This window comes from Lepus europaeus, chromosome 20 (genome assembly GCF_033115175.1).
Source record: "Lepus europaeus isolate LE1 chromosome 20, mLepTim1.pri, whole genome shotgun sequence".
NCBI lineage: Eukaryota > Metazoa > Chordata > Mammalia > Lagomorpha > Leporidae > Lepus > Lepus europaeus.
In genome coordinates, this window is record NC_084846.1 from 53412980 (window position 1) to 53434629 (window position 21650).

Below are 21650 nucleotides of genomic sequence, written 5' to 3' on the forward strand. Positions count from 1 at the left end.
GGTGCTTCAGGCAGGGGCTTTAACCTACTGCACCACAACATTGGCACCAATGTGGCCATCTCTTAACTTTGGTTTCTTCAAGTATAAAATAGAGACAATGATATCTCTACCTCTTAGGGTTATTTTGAGGATTACATAAAATATGACCTTAAAATATATAGTAGTAGTTGCCCAACTAATGCATTTTTTTTGACAGGCAGAGTGGACAGTGAGAGAGAGAGACAGAGAGAAAGGTCTTCCTTTACTGTTGGTTCACCCCTCAATGGCCACTGCAGCCGGCGCACTGCGCTGATCCAAAGCCAGGAACCAGGTGCTTCTCTTGGTCTCCCATGCAAATACAGGGCCCAAGGACTTGGGCCATCCTCCACTGCACTCCCGGGCCATAGCAGAGAGCTGGCCTGGAAGAGGGGCAACTGGGACAGAATCCCGTGCCCCGACCAGGACTAGAACCCAGTGTGCTGGCGCCGCAGTCGGAGGATTAGCCTATTGAACCGTGGCGCCGGCCCCAACTAATGCATTCTAATATGTTGCCTGATGTTTAGAGTCTGTCATTCTCTAAAATATAAATGATGTGAGGGCAGGGACTGTTTAGTTTACTGATATATCATTGATATTTATAACAGTATCTGGGCTAGCAGTGGTTCAAAAAACTGTTGAATGAATGTTTGAAGTCATATGAGCAAGTTTGAGCTTTATAGAAAGTTTGTAGTGAGGACTGGATCTATTCTACATTAGCAGAAGGGATGCAAAATTTCCATGTAGAAACATATGTTACTGTCATTCCTAGGTAGTTTCTAGTTCATCTCATGTTAGTTTTGATTTGTATCCCTATTTCTTTTTTCCTTCCCTCTTTATCTTTGCAATCCATCAACTACACTCAACTTCTTCATTTTCGAAAATTCAACCTCTCTCCTTCCCAGGCTCTGATAATCAACATTCTGGGTTCCTATTGAGGTGGCTCTCTTCCAGCTCCCACTTATGAGGGGGAACATGAAGTATTTGTCTTTTGTGTCTGGTTAAATGATGTCCTCTAGTTCCAGCCATTTTGCTGCAAATGACAGGATTTCATCCTTTTTCATGGCTGAAGAGTATTCCATTGTGTATATAAATTACATTTTTTTTATCCATTTATCTAATGATGGTTGTTTCCATATCTTAGATATTATGAATAGTGCTTTAATAAACATGGTAGAGCAGTTATCTCTCTGGTGCAATGATTTCATGTCCTTTGGATGTACACCCAGTAGTGAGATTGCTGGATTATATGGCACTTCTATGTCTAATTTCTGAAGAAATCTCCATACTGTTTTCCATGTTAGCTGTACTAATTTACATTCTCATCAACAGAGTGTAAGAATTCCCCTTTCTCAACATGCTTGCCATCATTTGTTACTTTCTGTCCTTTTAATAATAGTATATGAGAGGGGTGAGGTGATGTCACATTGTGGCTTTGATTAGCATTTTTTTCATGTATCTGTTGGCCATTGTATTTCTTATTTTGAGAATTGTCTATTCAGATTTGTGGCCCATTTCTTAACTGAATTGGGTTTTTTTGTTTGTTTGTTTTTTTAGTTCCTGATACATTCTGGATGTTAATACATTGTCAGATAATTAGCCTGCAAATATTTTCTCTCATTCTTTTGGATGTCTCTTCACTCTATTAATAGTTTTCTTTGCTGTACAGAGCTTCTGAGTTTGACATATTCCTGTTTGTCTAGTTTTGCTTTGTTGCCTGCACTTGTGGGGTTGTATCCAAATTCTCATTGTTCATTCCAGTGCCTTGAAGTGTTCCCCATGTTTTCTTCTAGCAATGTCATACTTTCATGTATATTTTATATCTCTGCCACGCCTTCTTTCTGGTTGTCATTTACGTTTCTTATTGCTTTGCCCTTTATAGGTTGTCAGCCCTTACCCTGCTTGAAAGATGATGATCTGTGTTGTCTCATTAATTCCCTTTCACAAATGTTTTAGTCAGAAACCTCTGAGTTTGAGGTAAACTGGCTCACTTTCCTACTAGAAGGAAAATTTAGTTGAGTAAGTCTACAGGAAAACTATTTATAATACAATTCTTGGTTCTCCTTGCTATGATCTCTAGATGAAAGGCACACCAGAGTATAGTTAGAATGTGAGCATCTCAGTGATGCAAAACTCATTCTCCAAAAAGATTTACACGCAGTTATCCAAAATTGTAAAACATACATTTACACATCAATTTGAACTCTTTGGTACCTCTGATTTCTAAGAAAGGAGAGATACTGATATCAATGCAGAACTTTTACAATGCAATAGGCTGAGTTTTGTGGGTCTTCGGTGACATTGTGTTGAAAAACTTGCAATAATTCCATAAGGAAATTACACTTCTGGCTCATTTAGGGAAGTTTGGATATGGCTCTCATGATCTGAGAATAAATCTGAGCTTGATCTACTAATGGAAGTAAACTGAACTCTCAAATTAACTGGGCTGTCCTTATTCCTTGAGAATCTCTTCTACTTCAGGTTTCAGAAGGCATTGTATCTTTTTATTTATTTATTTATTTATTTATTTTTTGACAGGCAGAGTGGACAGTGAGAGAGAGAGAGACAGAGAGAAAGGTCTTCCTTTTGCCGTTGGTTCACCCTCCAATGGCCGCCGCGGTAGGCGCGCTGCGGCCGGCGCACTGTGCTGATCCAAAGGCAGGAGCCAGGTGCTTATCCTGGTCTCCCATGCGGGTGCAGGGCCCAAGCACTTGGGCCATCCTCCACTGCACTCCCTGGCCACAGCAGAGAGCTGGCCTGGAAGAGGGGCAACCGGGACAGGATCGGTGCCCCGACCGGGACTAGAACCCGGTGTGCCGGCGCCGCAAGGCAAAGGATTAGCCTAGTGAGCCGCGGCGCCAGCCTGGCATTGTATCTTATATTCCTTCTTCCCTCTATGCTAGAACCTGAGGGGCAAAGGATCTATCAGACAGGATCATTACTCTGCAATTGTATCACAAACTAATACACATTTCACAATTATAGAGGAACGAAGTGAGCATGGACTCTGAGGGAAACAACCATGCTGATAGCTTGGTGGGCTAAGCAATGGAAGAAGAATTTATGGACAAAGTAGGACTTGAATTGGCGTTTCATGGTGGATAGGATTGGGAGTAGAGTGCCATCCTGGTACCAAGAACTCCATAGGAGAATAAGTCCCAGAACAGTGATGAAAAGAATGGTGGAAAACAATACTGAAGTGTAGACTTAAATAGGATGTACATGGAGTGGGACTCTCTTACAGGTTGTTTGGTGAGGAAATGATCTGCTGAAAGTATCATTAATTCAACAAGTGGGAAGTAAGCACTACTTTGGGTGCTACTGCATCTGAAGAGCGAGTCAGATGTTTCCTCTAGAAAATTGTGAACCTGCTTAAGATTTCTTGTTTTAGAAATATATATTTGAATGAGTATATGTATTTTACATTTTATTTATTTATCTATTATATTATTTGGAAGGCAGAGATAGAGATAGATATTTAGAGAGAGATGTTCTGGGGCCAGTGCCGGGCTCACTTGGCTAACCCTCTGCCTGTAGTGCTGGCATCCTATATGGGTGCTGGGTTCTAGTGCCGGCTGCTCCTCTTCCAGTCCAGCTCTCTGCAGTGGCCTGGAAAGACAGTGGAGGATGGCCCAGGTGATTGGGCGCCTGCACTCATGTGGGAGACCAGAAGGAAGCACCTGGCTCTTGGCTTCAGATCGGCGCAGCGCTGGCCATAGTGGCCATTTGGGGGGTGAACCAATGGAAGGAAGACCTTTCTCTCTGTCTGTCTGTCTGTCTCTCTCTGTCTATAACTCTACCTATCAAATAAGTAAAAAAATAAAAAATTTAAAATTTTTTTAAAAATTAAAAAATAAATTAGGCCGGCGCCATGGCTCAGTAGGCTAATCCTCTGCCTTGCGGCGCCGGCACACCGGGTTCTAGTCCCGGTCGGGGCACCGATCCTGTCCCGGTTGCCCCTCTTCCAGGCCAGCTCTCTGCTGTGGCCAGGGAGTGCAGTGGAGGATGGCCCAGGTCCTTGGGCCCTGCACCCGCATGGGAGACCAGGAGAAGCGCCTGGCTCCTGGCTTCGGATCAGCGAGATACGCCGGCTGCAGCGGCCATTGGAGGGTGAACCAACGGCAAAAGGAAGACCTTTCTCTCTGTCTCCCTCTACTGTCCACTCTGCCTGTCAAAAATTAAAAATAAATAAATAAATAAATTAATTAATTAAAAAAGGAGAGAGATGTTCTAACTGCTGGTTCACACCCAAATGCCCCCAAGAGCCAGGGCTGGGCTTGATCAAACCAGGAACCCAGAAACCCATCTGGGTCTCCTTTTTAAGAGGCAGGACCCAAGTACTGATCCGGCATCTGCTTTTTCCCAGGGGTTTCTGGATCAGAAGCAGAGCTGGGACTTGAAACCAGGCACTCAATATGGAATGCAGACATCCCAAACAGCATTGTAACCACCACACCAAATACCTGCCCCCTGTATATATGAACATTTCAGCAGGATGTGGGGGAAAGTTTCATTATAAAGTTAAATGTAAACTTTCTCAAAACCTTCACTAAAAATTCTTTTGCTACACTATTAGTTAGTCCACTTAAAACTGAATCACAACACTTACCTGCACAAAAATATCTGTGGCTCTCAGGCAGGCTCTTTGGCGTAGTGGGTAAAGCTGTAGCACTGTAGCACTGGCTTCCCATATTGCTGCCGGTTCAAGTCCCGGCTACTCCTCTTCTGATCTAGCGCCCTGGGAAAGCAGCGTAAGATGGCCCAAGTGCCTCGGCCTCTGTACCCACATGGGAGACCCAGAGGAAGCTCCTGGCTCCTGGCTTCAGATTGGACCAGCTCCTCTCTCTGTCTCTGTAACTCTGCCTCTCAAATAAATCAAATAAATCTTTTTTAAAAAAAATCTCTGGCTCATAAGCTGTCTCAAACAACTGGTATTTAATTCTGTCCATTCTTATAGTTTGCTATATGAGTTCTGAGGTTGTATATAATTTCTGGATTTAGATCTTCTTAGCCTAATAGCTCTTTTTTTTTTTTAAAGGAGTTTAAGATGTTCATTCCCAATTCTGGCTATGAGCTGCCAGGATATCTTCCCCAAAACAGAACTCACATATGTTGTTTACACTTGGGATGTCTCAGATGGCATGAACCATATTACTTGTCAAGACTGGACAAGCAACTCACTATGTGTATCGCTCTGCTAGCTTCCAGAGTTATGTTACTGATATTGAAATGTCAGTTACTTGACCTTTGGGTGCACAGGGGAGCCTCCGAGGGTATTCCAAGCATTTTCAAGCAAGTTGTGAGAATCTGGAACTGGAAAGAAGCATAGCTTGCTGTTGAACAGCCTTTGGGGTGAACACAGTCCACGTTAAACAGCATTTGCTTTGCCTGGAGACTTTGCTGAGCAAATTTAGAGTGTAGTGTTGGTTAATGTAATTATTCTTCAAAACTGATATAGTTTTAGTGATAACTGGTTCATAAATAAGTTCTTTCCCTTGGAGTTTTATATATATATATATGTATATATATATATATTTACAAATATATATATATTTAAAGATTTATTAATTTATTTGAAAGGCAGGGTTACAGAGACAGAAAGAGAGAGAGAGAGGAGAGAGATCTTCCATTTACTAGTTCAGGACCCAGATGCCCTCAGTGACCCAGGTTTGGCCAAGCAGAAGCCAGGAGCCAGGAGTTTCATCCGAATTTCCCATGTGGGTGGCAGAGACCCAAACGCTTGGACCATCTTCTACTGTTTTTCCCAGCCCATCAGCAGGGAGCTAGATTGGAAGCAGCTGAGACATGAACCAACACCAATATGAGATGCTTGCATCACAGGGGTTGGCTTTACCTGCTGTGCCACACTGCCGGCTCATGGATATATATTATTGACTTCTTAGGGTATATGTATTTGGGAAGTCACTTTTAACCTGTTAAAAGACACCTCTTTCTCAGGAATGCCTAGGACTCTGGGTAGTATTATTCTAGTAATATCTTGATGAATAGGAAAACATTTTTACTTTGCACAAAATTGAACTAATTAAAATGAACACTATTGTGACTGAGTAAAAGCAAATGAAATTTTAAATAGTAATTAGCAAAATTTATATTCCAGGGTAAAAATGAATATGGTCAAGGAAATGAGGCTTATCAGGTTTACCCACTTGCCTCACAAATCTTCTATAAATTAATAATCACTGACATTTTTATGAAACAGTCATTCTCAGCCAAGTCTCTGCTTTCTGCACTCTGACCACCTTTATAAAGGCTTACCTCCAAGTAAGAGGAATTTAAAAGAATCGTCATAGTGCTCTTCCAACAATTACCAGGAAACAGTAGAAGAGAAATGAAGACCTAATTTATTCCACCCTGAAGAATTCTGGCAACTGACGCAAACACAATATAAGTACATTAAGATCAGAATCTAAATGTTCTATAATCACAGAGAATCCAAACTAGATAAATTATCACAGACTACTCTGAATTGGAGAACAGTCTCTGTGATAGGAATTACCTTTTGAAAGCCTCTTATTAGATTATTAGATTAGGATAACACAATTATAATTTTCTGTACCCACTAAAGTCCAGCCGAAACCCAGGAAAACAGAACCCTGTGAAGCTTATTTGTCCATTAGTGAAGCAGCACTTTGAGGCAAATGTGTATCTCAGCACGTTTATTTCTTGAGGAGGATCAGCTTGCATTTGAAGTTTGTTGAAACTCTTCGAGCACTCAAAAGTTCTCACCTTAGAGCAACTTCTATATGGCCAAAGATTATTGATCAATCAGAGAGAATTATACACTCAGCATTATCTTCAGACTCTCTCTAAATTAGTCTTACCTATTCAGAGAGCATGATAGGACTTAGGTGATAAAATGGACTTTTGAGACCAAAAATATGGAAACTTCTTTTCAACAATGTCTTCATACACGTTAGACATCTAGTCCCTTTATCTTGAGAGAGAGAGAGAGAGAGACCTGAACCTCAAAGCAAATAAAGCAATTGTCTTTTCATGTACCATGTACTATGGGTGTTGTAATGGTAAGAGTAGTTAACAGTAGAATGAGTCAACGATGAGAATTGAAAACAGCCTCCCAATATCTTTGATGGTAATTTTGGTAATGATTATAATGTATTATCTTTTATGAGAATTTGTAGATACTTTCTCCAAAATATCTTTCATTAGCTATTGGTTCTTACCCTCAGAACATACTCTGATGTATGGTCATATACATTGCACATCTTTAACAGATCAATAAATTTAGGCTCAGGAAAATAAAATACTTGTTTAAGATCATGTATTTCATGATCAGCATCTCGATCCTGGCATCTGGGACTGTGCATCAGAACTCTTTCTGTCATAGCACACTGAAGTCGTGTCTGTTATCTGACACCACCATGAGCAAGTGCTAGCCACACAAAGGTGCCGCGAACCTCCACCAGCACGTGGGCACATGTAACTAACGGCTGTGTCAGAGTCTTGCTTTTAAGACATATGCACTTATGTACCTCTTCACTCAGAACTCTCCCGGGCCAGAGAACTGCACTGTTAGATCATCGAAGTCAGGTCCTGGTGTCAACTGTGTTGTCAGGGCTTGTGTCTTATTTGTGGACTGTAGCCCCGTCTTTATTCAGAGTCACTGGGTGCCGTCCTGCTTCACACCTTCTCTGTGTGAGTGACTCGGAGGGAGGAATTTTGCTGTTCTACACTCTTACAATTACAGACTGGCAAGAGAACCCTTACAGCAGGGGTTCTCAACCTGAATACATCAAGTGGATTTATTTTGTGGAATCGATAATAAGCAGTAAAATTTATGTGGAATCTCCAAGTGTATGCACATGGCTATTTTCCTGGGGAAGAGAATCGCCACATGGCTTCCTTTACCTTTTGTCCTCCAGTTTCTCAGAGAAGATGGAAACCTGCCCATTGAAGTTGACTGGTTGTAAAAGGCTTCCCTATGTGCATGGGGATTAAAATCGAAACATTTATGCTGGAGTTGTACCCAAGACCCTCAACCACTTCTTCCCCTTGCCTCTGTGGAGGTTCACTGTCAGGCCAAGTTTGCACAAGGACAGAAAAATAAGCTCCTAGCTGCCTACAGAAAGGAAGCTGTAGCCCTTAATACAGTTATCAAAGCCCTGGCAGCACGTTAATGCAATTGGCCCAATCTAAAGCAAATAATCTATTTTTCTTTATCTCCCAACTGTTTTCCAGTACCATTAAGTTCTTATGCCAAGGTTTTCTGAGAAATTAAAGCAATTACATTAATGTTGTCAATCACTATTGCCAGGCAGGTCAATAAAAACAATATTATCCTTACTAATTAATTGCTAGCAATCACCTAACCAACTTTAAGAAACTATTAGTGGCACAAAACTGAATAAGGAAATGCTGTTAGTGTTGTTTATAATGTGTTATTTCAAAAACAAAAGCTTTCAATTTTTAGCTTGAAATAAAAACAATAGTCTCTTCGATTTTGCTTTTAGACAAGAGAATATGTTTTTATGGCAATGATCATGCAAGTCTGCTGGCAATAAATAAGTCTGGAATGGTCACCACAGATTTGCTGTTTGTGCAAAAGTTACCTGAATACTTTTGATCTTACAGTTTTGGGTATAACCACCCATTTATTGAGCTGAACAGGCACCTGGGTCACTCCAGGCTAGGGGTTTCCAATTTAAAAATAGCTTTTAAAAGTAACTTTTAAAAATTGGTAAATTGTACTGAGGTTATTAGAAATTTAATTTTGCTGTTCTTTGCAATATTATTCTGCAGTTTTAAATACTACGGGTGAGGGCAGGCATTTGATGCAGAAGTTAAGACATTGCTTGGGTAGCCCTCATTCTTTTTTTTTTTTTTTATTTTTGACAGGCAGAGTGGACAGTGAGAGAGAGAGAGAGACAGAGAGAAAGGTCTTCCTTTGCCGTTGGTTCACCCTCTAATGGCCGCCGCGGTAGCACGCTGCGGCCGGCGCACCGCGCTGTTCCGATGGCAGGAGCCAGGTGCTTCTCCTGGTCTCCCATGGGGTGCAGGGCCCAAGCACTTGGGCCATCCTCCACTGCACTCCCTGGCCACAGCAGAGAGCTGGCCTGGAAGAGGGGCAACCGGGACAGGATCGGTGCCCCGACCGGGACTAGAACCCGGTGTGCCGGCGCCGCAAGGCGGAGGATTAGCCTGTTGAGCCACGGCGCCGGCCGGGTAGCCCTCATTCTTTATCAGAGTGCCTGGGGTTGAGTCTCAGCTTTCTTTCTTTTTTTTTTTTTTTTTTTAATCTTTCTTTTTTTTTTCAACTTTTATTTGATAAATATAAATTTCCAAAGTACAACTTCTGAATTATAGTAGCTCTTCCCCCTAAAATCTCCCACCCACAAATATCCCATCTCCCACTCCCTCTCCCATCCCATTCATCATCAAGATTCATTTTCAATTATCTTTTGATACAGAAGATCAACTTAGTATATACTAAGTAAAGATTTCAACAGACTGCACCCACCCAGACACACAAAGTATAGAGTACTGTTTGAACAGTAGTTTTACCATTAATTCACACAGTAAAACACATTAAGGACAGAGATCCTACATGGGGAGCAGGTACACAGTGACTCACATTGTCAATTTAACAATTGACACTCTTGTTTATGGCGTGCGTAATCACCTGAGGCTCTTGTCATGAGCTGCCAAGGCTATGGAAGCCTTTTGAGCTCACCAACTCCGATCTTATTTAGACAAGACCATATTCAAAGTGGAAGTTCTCTCCTCCCTTCAGAAAAAGGTACCTCCTTCTTTGATGGCCCCATTCTTTCCACTGGGATCTCACTCACAGAGATCTTTCATTTAGGTCATTTTTTTTTTTTTGTGACAGAGTGTCTTGGCTTTCCATGCCTGAAATGCTCTCGTGGGCTTTTTAGCCATATCCGAATGCCTTAAGGGCTGATTCTGAGGCCAGAGTGCTATTTAGGGCATTTGCCATTCTGCTGTGTCTCCTGCTTCCCATGTAGGATCATTTTCTCCTTTTTAATTCTATCAATTATTATTTGCAGACACTGGTCTTATTTATGTAATCCCTTTGACTATTAATCCTATCTTTTTGATCAATTATGAACTGAAACTGATCACTTTGACTAGTGAGATGGCATTGGTACATGCCACCTTGATGGGATTGAATTGGAATCTCCTGGCACGTTTCCAGCTCTACCATTAGGGGTAAGTCCAAGTGAACATGTGCTGAACTGTACATCTCCTCCTTCTCTTATTCCCTCTCATATTTGACAGGGATCACTTTTCAGTTAATTTTAAATGCCTAAGAATAATTGTGTGTTAATTAAAGAGTTCAACCAATGGTATTAATAGAACAAAAAATACTTAAAAGAATAAAATAGTAAGTTGTTCATCAACAGACAGAACAAGGGTTGATCAAGACATTGTTTCTCATAGTCTCCATTTCACTTCAACAGGTTTCCTTTTAGGTGATCAGGGAGAACTTATGATATTTGTCCCTTTGGGACTGGCTTATTTCACTCAGCATGATGTTTTCCAGATTCCTCCATTTTGTTGCAAATGACCAGATTTCATTTTTTTTTACTGCTGTATAGTATTCTATAGAGTACATATCCCATAATTTCTTTATCCAGTCTTATGTTGATGGACATTTAGGTTGATCCCATGTCTTAGCTACTGTGAATTGAGCTGCAATAAACATTAAGGTGCAGACAGCTCTTTTATTTGCCAATTTGGCTAGGTTGTATGGTAGGGTTATATTCAGGTTTCTGAGGAATCTCCAGACTGACTTCCATAGTGGCTTTACCAGTTTGCATTCCTACCAACAGTGGATTAGTGTCTCTTTTCCCCCAAATCCTCACCAGCATCTGTTGTTAGTTGATTTCTGTATGTGAGCCATTATAACTGGGGTGAGGTGAAGCCTCATTGTGGTTTTGATTTGCATTTCCCTGATGGCTAGTGGTCCTGAACATTTTTTCATGTGTCTGTTGGCCATTTGGATTTCCTCTTTTGCAAAATGTCTGTTTAGGTACTTGGCCCATCTCTTAAGTGGGCTGTTTGTTTTGTTGTTGTAGAGTTTCTTGATCTCTTTGTAGATTCTGGTTATTAATCCTTTATCAGTTGCATAATTTTCAGCTCTATTTCTGATCCAGTTTCCAACTATTCTGCATCCTGAGAGGCAGCAGGTGATGGTTCAATTATTTGAGTCCCTGCTACCCACGTGAGAGAACTAGATTGTGTTCCAAGCTCTTTGCTACCGTCTGACCAAACCCCAGTCGTTTTGGGCATTCTAGGAGTGAACCAGTGGATGGAACATCTCTCTGTATATTCCTGCCTTTCAAATAAGTTTTAAAAAGTAAGTAAATTTTTAAAAATTATCATGAGCTTTTTCTCAAGCTGAAATACTACTTGGGAAGGCAACCTTGTTTTTTTGACTGAACTTTTCAATAAAGGTATTTATGCTGTGAGGTTATTTTTATGGGACTGTAGGCTGCCTCAGATAATTCAAAATTCACAAAGTATCTCTAGAATGATAATTTTTAATTAAAAAAGAGCACAAGGCAGTTCAAGGTAGTTTAAATGCTGATTTCTTAACTGACCCACTGAATTCTAGTTTAGTAGATCAGATGCTGAGAAGAAGAATTTGCATTTTAACATGATTGAGAAAGAACTTGTAAGATCAGAACCATTCACAATAGCTACAAAAAATTAAATATGTTGTAATAAATTTAACCAAGGATGTGAAAGTCCTCTACAATGAAAATTACAAAACATTAAAGAAAGAAATAGAAGACACACACACACACAAAAAGGAAAAATTTTCCATGTGCATGGATTGGAATAATTGATTTCATCAAAATACCCATGCTACTCAAAGCAACTTACAGATTGAATGAAATCCCAATTAAAATACCAAGGACATTCTTCTAGATCTAGAAAAAATGACGCTAAAATTCATATGGAAGCATAAGAGACCTTGAATATCTAATGCAACCTTAAACAACAAAAGCAAAGCCAGAAGCATCACAATACCAGATTTCAAGACATACTACAGAGCAGTTACAGTCAAAACAGCCTGGTACTGGCACAAAAGTAGACACATAGACCAATGAAACCCCAGAAATTAATCAACTAATTAATTCAACCAACTAATCTTAGACAAATGAGCTGAAATCAATCCCTGGAGAAAGGATAGTCTTTTTAACAAATGGTGCTAGGGAAATTGAATCTACACATGCAGAGGTATGGAAAAACCCCTACCTTACACTTTAGGCAAAAATCAACTCAAAATGGATCAAGAATCTAAATCTATGAACTTATATCATCAAATTACTAGAGGAAAACATTGGAGAAACTCTGCAAGACATTGGCATAGGCAAAGGCTTCTTGGAAAAGACCCCAGAAGCACAGGCAATCAAAGCCTAACTAGACAAATGGAATTACATCAAACTAAGAAGGTTTTGCACTGCAAAGGAAACACTAAGCAAAGTGAAAAGGCAACCAACAGAATGGGAAAAAATAATCACAGACTTCACAACCGATAAAGGATTAATATCTAGGATCTATAAAAAGGTCAAGAAACTCAACTACACCAAAACAAAAATTCAGCTAAGAAATGGGCAAAGAATTTGAATAGACATTTTTCAAAAGATGAAATTCAAATAGCCAACAGACATTTGAAAAGATGCTCAGGGTCACTAGCCATCAGAGGAATGCAAATAAAAGCCACAATGAGGTTTCATCTCATCCCAATTAGAATGGATATCATACAGAAATAAAAAATAAATGCTGGTGAGAATGTGGGGGAAAAGATACCATAATCCACTGTTGGTGGGAATGGAAACTACAACCATCATGGAAGACATTATGGAGGTTCTTCAGAAATTTGAAACTAGATCTACCATATGACCCAACCATCCCACTCTCGGGAATTTACCCAAAAGACATGAAGTCAGCAAATGAAAGAGTTGTCTGTACCCCATGTTTATTGCAGCTCAATTCACAGTAGCTAAGACATGGAATCAACCCATATATCCATCAACTGATGACTAGCTAAAGAAAATATGGTATAGATATACTATGGAATAGTATGAGTAGTAACTCAACCAAAATAAAATAAGAAAGTCCTGGCCGGCGCCGCGGCTCACTAGGCTAATCCTCCGCCTTGCGGCGCCAGCACACCGGGTTCTAGTCCCGGTCGGGGCACCGATCCTGTCCCGGTTGCCCCTCTTCCAGGCCAGCTCTCTGCTGTGGCCAGGGAGTGCAGTGGAGGATGGCCCAAGTTCTTGGGCCCTGCACCCCATGGGAGACCAGGAGAAGCACCTGGCTCCTGCCATCGGATCAGCGCGGTACGCCGGCCGCAGCGCGCCTACCGTGGCAGCCATTGGAGGGTGAACCAACGGCAAAGGAAGACCTTTCTCTCTCTATCTCTCTCTCACTGTCCACTCTGCCTGTCAAAAAATAAAAAAATAAAATAAATAAAATAAAATAAGAAAGTCCTGTCTTTTGCAACAAAATAGATGCAACTGAGACCATTATGCTTAGAGAAATAAGCCAGTCTTACAAAAACACATATCATATGTTTTCTCTGATATGTGGTAGTTAATACAGAATACCAAAATATGTACCGGATGAATAGACATCTTGTGATAAGATTGTAGCTGTTAGCCCTTGTTTATACTCCTGTGGAACTGTGGTCTTCCTATTTTTTATTTATTGAATATTATGGTTAGTGGTGATTTAAACCTGTGATTATAGAGTAGATTCAAATTATGTCTTTGCAAACAAAAATAATAAGAGCTCAATACAGCACTCACATAGCAACTAGCTCAATATGTAGCATCATTTATAATTTCCTAAATGTTTGTAAATTACCATACCTGGGGCAGATGTTTATATGTCATTTTTTAAACAAGAAAACCAGGGATCTCTTGATTGCATATTTAAAAAAATAATAAACCATGAGTTAGAGCTGAATATTTTTTCTTACTGTGACAATTCTGGAGCCGGCATTCTGGTACAGCAAGTTAAGCTACCATCTACAGTCCCAGCATCACATACAAGTGCTGATTCAAATACCTGCTGCTCTACTTCTGATTCAGCTCCCTGTTGATGTGCCTGGGAAAACAGCAGTAGTTCTTGGGTCCCTGCACCCACATGGGAGACCCTGACAGAGTTCCAGGCTCCTGGCTTTGGCCTGACCCAGCACTGACCCTCATGGCCATTTGGGGAATGAACCACTGATGGAAGATATTTCTTGTGCTCTCTCTTTGTGTATATCTCCCTCTTTCTCTGTAACTCTGCCTTTCAAATAAATAAATAAATAAATAAATCTTTTAAAAAAATAATTCAGGCAAAGAAGAGGTCATATAAGCACACAGCAAAATGACAGCCATCTGGGAAGGGAGCCCTCACAAAAATCTGAGCATGCTGGCACCCTGATATTGAACTTTCAGCCTTCAGAACTATGAGAAAATAAATTTCTGTTGCTTAAGTTTAAAAAAAAAAGAATCTTCATTATAAATAATTATCAAGAAGCTACCAATTCATAGGGGCTATGGCCCCTACTCTGAGAATCATGACAATAAACTTGAATCCAGAACTGAGTCCCAGCCACACTGAGCTCTGAATCCTATCAAAAGGTAAATTCAAAGTTCCAAGCAACTCACTCTGTTTCCAGGAGAGTGAGGATGGCAAGGGGGTAGCAGCCCTTCAGGAGCCTTGAGTGCTGTGTGTCAGAGTGCAGGTGGAAGTGGTGGTGGTAGCAACAACCCCTTAGACACAGGTGACTCCAGAGGTGAGTGTTGGGTGGGGAGGATCGCTGTCATTTGTAAGTTTGACATTCATGGTTTCAGCAGTGCACAAATGCTCTCGGGGTACCTCAAATACTCATGTGTTGCTTTGAGGAGACAAACTGAGCCCCTGTGCTGGAAAGCTGGGATTTAACACCAGTCCCTGAGCAAGGAGGTAAAGGACATCCACTCACAAGCCTCTGCATCTCCACAGCTTTTTGCTGTTCTCTGGTCTTAAAAGTCAGTCTTCTATGATAATAAAAGTTTGGCATTTTAGTTTCTATAGTAGAGTGGACATGGCTTATTTTTTATGACTACATTTTCATTTAATGCTTCTGAAGCAAAAGCCAATCACTTGTACAATCCTGATGTACAATAATCTAGGATTTTGTGTTTCTCGGTATCTGGTCTTTGTGAAGTTTCTTCATTCTGTGTTGACTATTTCTGTTTGTCTATCAGGATATGAGAAGAGCCCAAAAGTGACAAAGTGACTGCTGAGTGTTAATCCTCCTGAGAGGGAACAAAAATTAAAATGTAACATTAAATCACAGGAAAGATGGATAGAATCTTTCAAATATCTTTTAAGTACACTCTGTGTGATGACAGTGATATTAGTAACTGTCAGTGGTAGAAGCGCAAAGTTTGAATAATTTAATTTTCCTTTATTCCAACAGATTAAAACCAAAATATCCCACTAGTTCTTTTTTCAAATTAAAAATTATGAGACTTTGAGTAGGCATGAGGGAGTAGACAGAAGCAAGTAATGCTGACAGGTAAATTATATCTATATGCCACTGATGAGATTGCCTGCCTGTTGCTTCCTTATGCTATTGAAAGTGCGTGGCCCTACTCTACTTTCACCTGGGAATTATTTAATACATTAAAACTTGTATTTATTCTGTTTGAGAAGGAGGGGGAGAGATAGAGATGGAGTGAGGGAGGGAGACTGGGGAGAGAAAGAACAAGAGTGAGGGGGGAGGGAGAGAGAGAAGGAGTAGAAGAGGGAGATGGAGATGGGGCAGGGGAGAGACCCTATCTCTCTTACCAAAATGCCTGGAAGTTGGGGACTCAATCCAGGTCTCCCATGTGGGTGGCAGGGACCCAACCACATGAACTAACACTTGCTGCCTCTTAAGATGTGCATAGTTGGGAAGCTAGATTTGAGAGTGGAACTAGCACATGAACCCAGGCACACCAATATGGGATGAGGCCATCCAACCAGCATCTTAAAGACTACACCAAATGCCTTGCCTTGATAAATATTTTCATTTCCTACTATGTACAAAGCATTGGATGAGCTACCAAATTAAACAATGTATCTTTCTCCAAAGAACCTGCAATAAGAAAGGAAGCCATGAATACAACCTCCTATAACTTACACAGAAGACAGGTGGCATCAAAAATGTACAACCACCAGGGGGACAAAGGGCAGAGGTAATCAGAATGGACATGTTCCAATCGCACGGATGCCAGCAGTCAACAAGAACTCTGCCTATTGGAGTCCATGGGGGCTGTGTGTTTGCACAGCAGGAAGTGACAAAGGCTGTAGGGGAGCGGCAGACTGTGAATTCACAGGCAGTCCCTCTTGGTTGACCGGATCAGTGGAAAATATTTGGGTCTTTGAGGAATAGATAAGATTTAAATGAAAATTAGATGTAGAGGAAACTGCTTGAAATAAAAATCATGATTTCAGAAATGTTTAGGGGATAGCCAAGGTCCAGCTCAGGGTTTCAGCTCAGTTTTCTGAATCAGAGAACATCCAGAAAGTCTGTGGCTAGAGCGCAGTGGGGGACTGTGGGTCGTCTGGGAGGAATGCCAGCAGGCTGAAGACCAAGCCAGAGCTGCAGGAGAGGAGAGGCCGATCTGAACCAAAGTGCAGAGTAGGCAGCGGTTTCACCTGCTCTCACCTCTGCAAACTTTTGGGTGGCAGGAGGGACAGCAAAACCTAGAAAGATGATTGAACCAGGGGTTTCCAACCCTCTAGGCATGAACTGACCAAGAAATCACTGCAGTGGAAAAAAATTTTAAAAAGGAAGAAATGATATTGATTGTGAAGCAGGCCGAGAGTTCAGATCAGAGATCTGGCAATTAAGGCAATAAATAAAGTCCTATTTCCTGCACACCAAGTTTGAGGTGGTAAAATTCACACTTGTGGTGCATCTAAAGCATTTTGTGTTTACTGAAAGATGGATCTTGAAAATGTCTAAATTAAACAAGCCTCTCACCAGGTAAACTCCTTTCTCTTGGTCAGATTCCACAGGAGAGAGAAAAATGATCCATACTCCATCCTCTGTGCCTCTGACTATTTTTCTTGTTCAGGATCATTCTCTCCTTTCTTCTCCAGCTTCCTATTCATCAAAACTTAATCCGTTTTCATTCCTGTACAATGGATGAATTTTTTTTCTTCTTTTTTTTAACTTTCATTTAAAAAATATAAATTTCTAAAGTACAGCTTTTGGATTACAGTGGCTTTTTCACCCCACAACTTCCCTCCCACCCGCAACCCTCCCATCTCCCACTCCCTCTCCCATTCCATTCACATCAAGATTCATTTTCAATTATCGTTATATGCAGAAGATCAATTTAGTATATATTAAGTAAAGATTTCAACAGTTTGCACCCACACAGAAACACAAAGTGTTAAGTACTGTTTGAGTTATAGCATTAATTCACATTGTACAACACATTAAGGAGAGAGATCCTACATGGAAGCCTTTTGAGTTCACCGACTCTGATCATATTTAGACAAGGTCATAGTCAAAGTGGAAGTTCTCTCCTCCCTTCAGAAAAAGGTACCTCCTTCTTTGATGGCCTCGTTCTTTCCACTGGGGTCTCACTCGCAGAGATCTTTCATTTAGGTTTTTTTTGTTTGTTTGTTTGTTTGTTTTTTTCCAGAGTGTTTTGGCTTTCCATGCCTAAAATACTCTCATGGGCTCTTCAGCCAGATCCGAATGCCTTAAGGGCTGATTCTCAGGCCAGAGTGCTGTTTAGGACATCTGCCATTCTATGAGTCTGCTGTGTATCCCGCTTCCCATGTTGGATCCTTCTCTTCCTTTTTAATTCTATCAGTTAGTATTCGCAGACACTAGTCTTGTTTATGTGATCCCTTTGACTCTTAGACGTATCAGTGTGATCAATTGTGAACTGAAATTGATCACTTGGACTAGTGAGATGGCATTGGTACATGCCACCTTGATGGGACTGTATTGGAATCGCCTGGCATGTTTCTAACTCTACCATTTGGGGCAAATCTGCTTGAGCATGTCCCAAATTGTACATCTCCTCCCTCTCTTATTCCCCCTCTTATATTTAACAGAGATCACTTTTCACTTAAATTTAAACACCTTAGAATAATTGTGTGTTAGTATTAAGTAGAACAAAAAAAATACTAAAAGGGATAAAGTATTAAGTTGTTCATCAACAGTCAGGACAAGGACTGATCAAGTCACTGTTTCTCATAGTGTCCATTTCACTTCAACAGGTTTCCCTTTTGGTGCTTGGTTAGTTGTCACTGATCAGGGAGAACATATGATATTTGTCCCTTTGGGACTGGCTTAATTCACTTAGCATGATGTTTTTCAGATTCCTCCATTTTGTTGCAAATGACCAGATTTCATTTTTTTTTACTGCTGTATAGTATTCTATAGAGTACATATCCCGTAACTTCTTTATCCAGTCTACTGTTGATGGGCATTTGGGTTGATTCCAGGTCTTAGCTATTGTGAATTGAGCTGCAATAAACATTAAGGTGCAGACAGCTTTTTTATTTGCCAATTTAATTTCCTTTGGGTATATTCCAAGGTGTGGGGTCGCTGGGTTGTATGGTAGGGTTATATTCAGGTTTCTGAAGAATCATAGTGGCTTTACCAGTTTGCATTCCCACCAACAGTGGGTTAGTGTCCCTTTTTCCCCACAGTGGATGATCTTTAAACTTAACTGCATAGAAGTATGCCAAAGCAGTGTTGAAAGAAAATGAAAATGTCATTTTGGAGGCTATATGTTGTATTTACCCAGTGCATGGATACCATCCCAATTTACTAACAAATTACAAGGGATTGCAGCTGACCCCTGTTTGACTTCTAGGCCTCAGAGTCAGTCCTGAACCATCACCAGCTAAACATTGAATTTTTCCCACCTTTATGGTGGGGCAGTTTTGTTTGGACTTCCAGTCTGCACTGATGCTTCTTGAACCACTTCTCTAAGTATTCACTTCTGGTTTGAATAGGTCACTGCTTTCTAGACCTCTCAGCCCAGGGCAAATTAGTAGGTGATGCTTCTGTGGAAGGAGAAGTCTCGTTATTTGCAAAAGTGTGTGAAAAGAAAACTTGTTCTCATCATGGGGAATACATTTGTTTTTAGTTTCTTTTCTTAAAAAAATTATTTTTGCCGGCGCTGTGGATCAATAGGCTAATCCTCCTCCTGCGGCGCTGGCACACTGGGTTCTAGTCCCAGTCAGGGCACTGGATTCTGTCCCGGTTGCCCCTCTTCCAGTCCAGCTCTCTACTGTGGCCCGGGAAGGCAGTGGAGGATGGCCCAAGTCCTTGGGCCCTGCACCCACATGGGAGACCAGGAGAAGCACCTGGCCCCTGGCTTCGGATCAGCGCGGTGCTCAGGCTGCAGTGCACTGGCCGCAGCAGCCATTGGAGGGTGAACCAACGGTAAAGGAAGACCTTTCTCTCTGTCTGTCTCTCTCTCTCACTGTCCACTCTGCCTATCAAAAAATAAAAAAAATTAAAAATTAAAAAAAATTATTTTATATACTTGAAAGAGTTATGGGGGGGGGTGTGGGAGAAAGTTCTTTAATCCTCTGGTTTACTCTTCAAATGGTCTTGATGGCCGAAGCTAGGCAGATCCAAAGCCAGGAGCCAGGAGCATCCTCGGGGTCTCCCAGAGACTTGGGCCATCCTCTGCTGCTTTCCCAAGCGCATCAGTAGGGATACTGGCTCGAAAGTGGATTAGCCAGGATTCCAACAGGCACCCATACGGGATGCTGGCGCTTCAGGCCAGGGCTTTAACCTACTGTGCCATTGTGCTGGTCCCTGTTTTTAGTTTCTTTTGACAGATCCTGCAGGAATTCAACACCCTTCCCATGACTTCTGGTTGGAATGGACATCCCAGAAAGAATGAGGGAAAATATTGTTCCGTTTCTTTAGAAACAGGGACTAGTTCCTAATCTGTTGGTCTCTTGGTTTTAGATCACCCTGTAGCTGCTCGGGCTCGTGGCCTGCTAGGGTCCTGAAGCGGGCTCCTTCAGAGGGGGTGCAGTGAGCAACCCGGACCGGGAGGAGGCGGACACGTAATTTTTGGTAGAACAGACAACTGGAAATAGAAACACTGCTGAATGCAGGAGGAAGAACGCGCAGGACAGGGGCTCACTGGCAGCATCTCCAGCAATGCAGCTGCGGCTTTGAGCTCAGAGCACTGTTTCTTGAAGTCAAGACAGACCACTTCTGCGACCTAGCAAGAAGTCAGCACTCTGTTTTGGGTTTGACATAGTTTGTGGCTCATTTTCTGTTTTGAGATGAAATATACTGTGGTCCCAACTAATCAGGCATTCTGCAGGTGATTGCACTGCTGAATGTAATTTGCCTGTTGTTGGGGATACTTTGTTAAAAACCACAGGGAGAGACTAGAAGTGAAAACAGAAGGTGACCAGCATTTAATAGGTTATGATCATTGCCTTCATAGCCCTTACTTAGTTTTCTAAGTTCGCCTCTTAATTTCCTGAGTGAGCCTCTTCCTCATTTAGCTATCTGTTATTACAGGTGCCTGAGAAGTGCCCCAGACATGTGAGCAGTGAGTGACAAAGTGACTCCATCCTGAGGCTTGCTAGGTGAATTAGAATAAATGGCCCTTTGGAAAAGGTACTTGACGGAGCTTTGCAGAAGCATGCTTTTGTTGCCTTTCAAATTTTCTTTAATTCCCTGAGGCTGTAAAACCCACTATTAATTTGGCCATTTACTTTTAATCAAGTCCCCTGTCTCTGGGTAGCATATGTATGTTTAATATTCCTGAAAATTGCCCTAACTATGGTTGAATGAGTATCTCAATTTTCCATTTTCAAAGATTGCTTGGAGAAATGTAAACATACATTTTAACAGATAAAATGAGTGATTATGAATTATTTAAATGACCAGGTATCTTAGTAGTGTCAATATTAATGTTTTTTTCTTTTTCTAGTGGAGTGGTTTCTTAGTTAATTCACGCCTAGATGATCAGAAACCCTATAGCTCAATCTTCCTTCTGGCTTTTCTCCCTTCTTTTAACTTATTAGTATTAGAGTTTTCCATAACATGTATTATTTATTTTGCTTTATAATAGCAGCACATGATTACCTAAGAGAATTTGGGAAAAGAAGAAACAAAAGTCATTTTGTTTTTTCATACTCAGAGAAAAATATTTGAAATAGTTTTCCCATATTATTAAATATTTTCATATTTATTATTTAATATGTAACATACATATTTAATATACAAACACTTAATGTAAATTATTTTAGTATTTAATAATAGCATTCCCTCAACTAAAATGCCATACTTCCTTTAACTGATCATTACTACTCTAGCTATTTTTCATGTTTTGCTATTATAGTCACATTATGATGAATGTTTTTTGTGCATGTACAATTTTGTACATATTTTATTATTTGTTTAGAATTAGAACTAATTTTCTAATGGTTAACTTATTGTATTGAAAAGTGTAACATCTTACAACAATACAGCTTATCAAAATATTCACAATAAGTCTCTTCACCAGTGACCAAAAGTGACTTTTTAAAAATTAAAATGGGAATTATTCCAGGAATGCAAGGCTAACTTTAGTATCAGAACCCCATTGATATGA

The 21650-nt window shown here is 40.8% G+C and overlaps 1 long non-coding RNA gene across 6 annotated transcripts in view; it reads right to left on the reverse strand.

The window, feature by feature from the left end:
• LOC133749211 (uncharacterized) overlaps nt 1-21650 on the reverse strand; it is a 131025-nt gene that overhangs the window by 7776 nt on the left and 101599 nt on the right. The window lies entirely within an intron of this gene.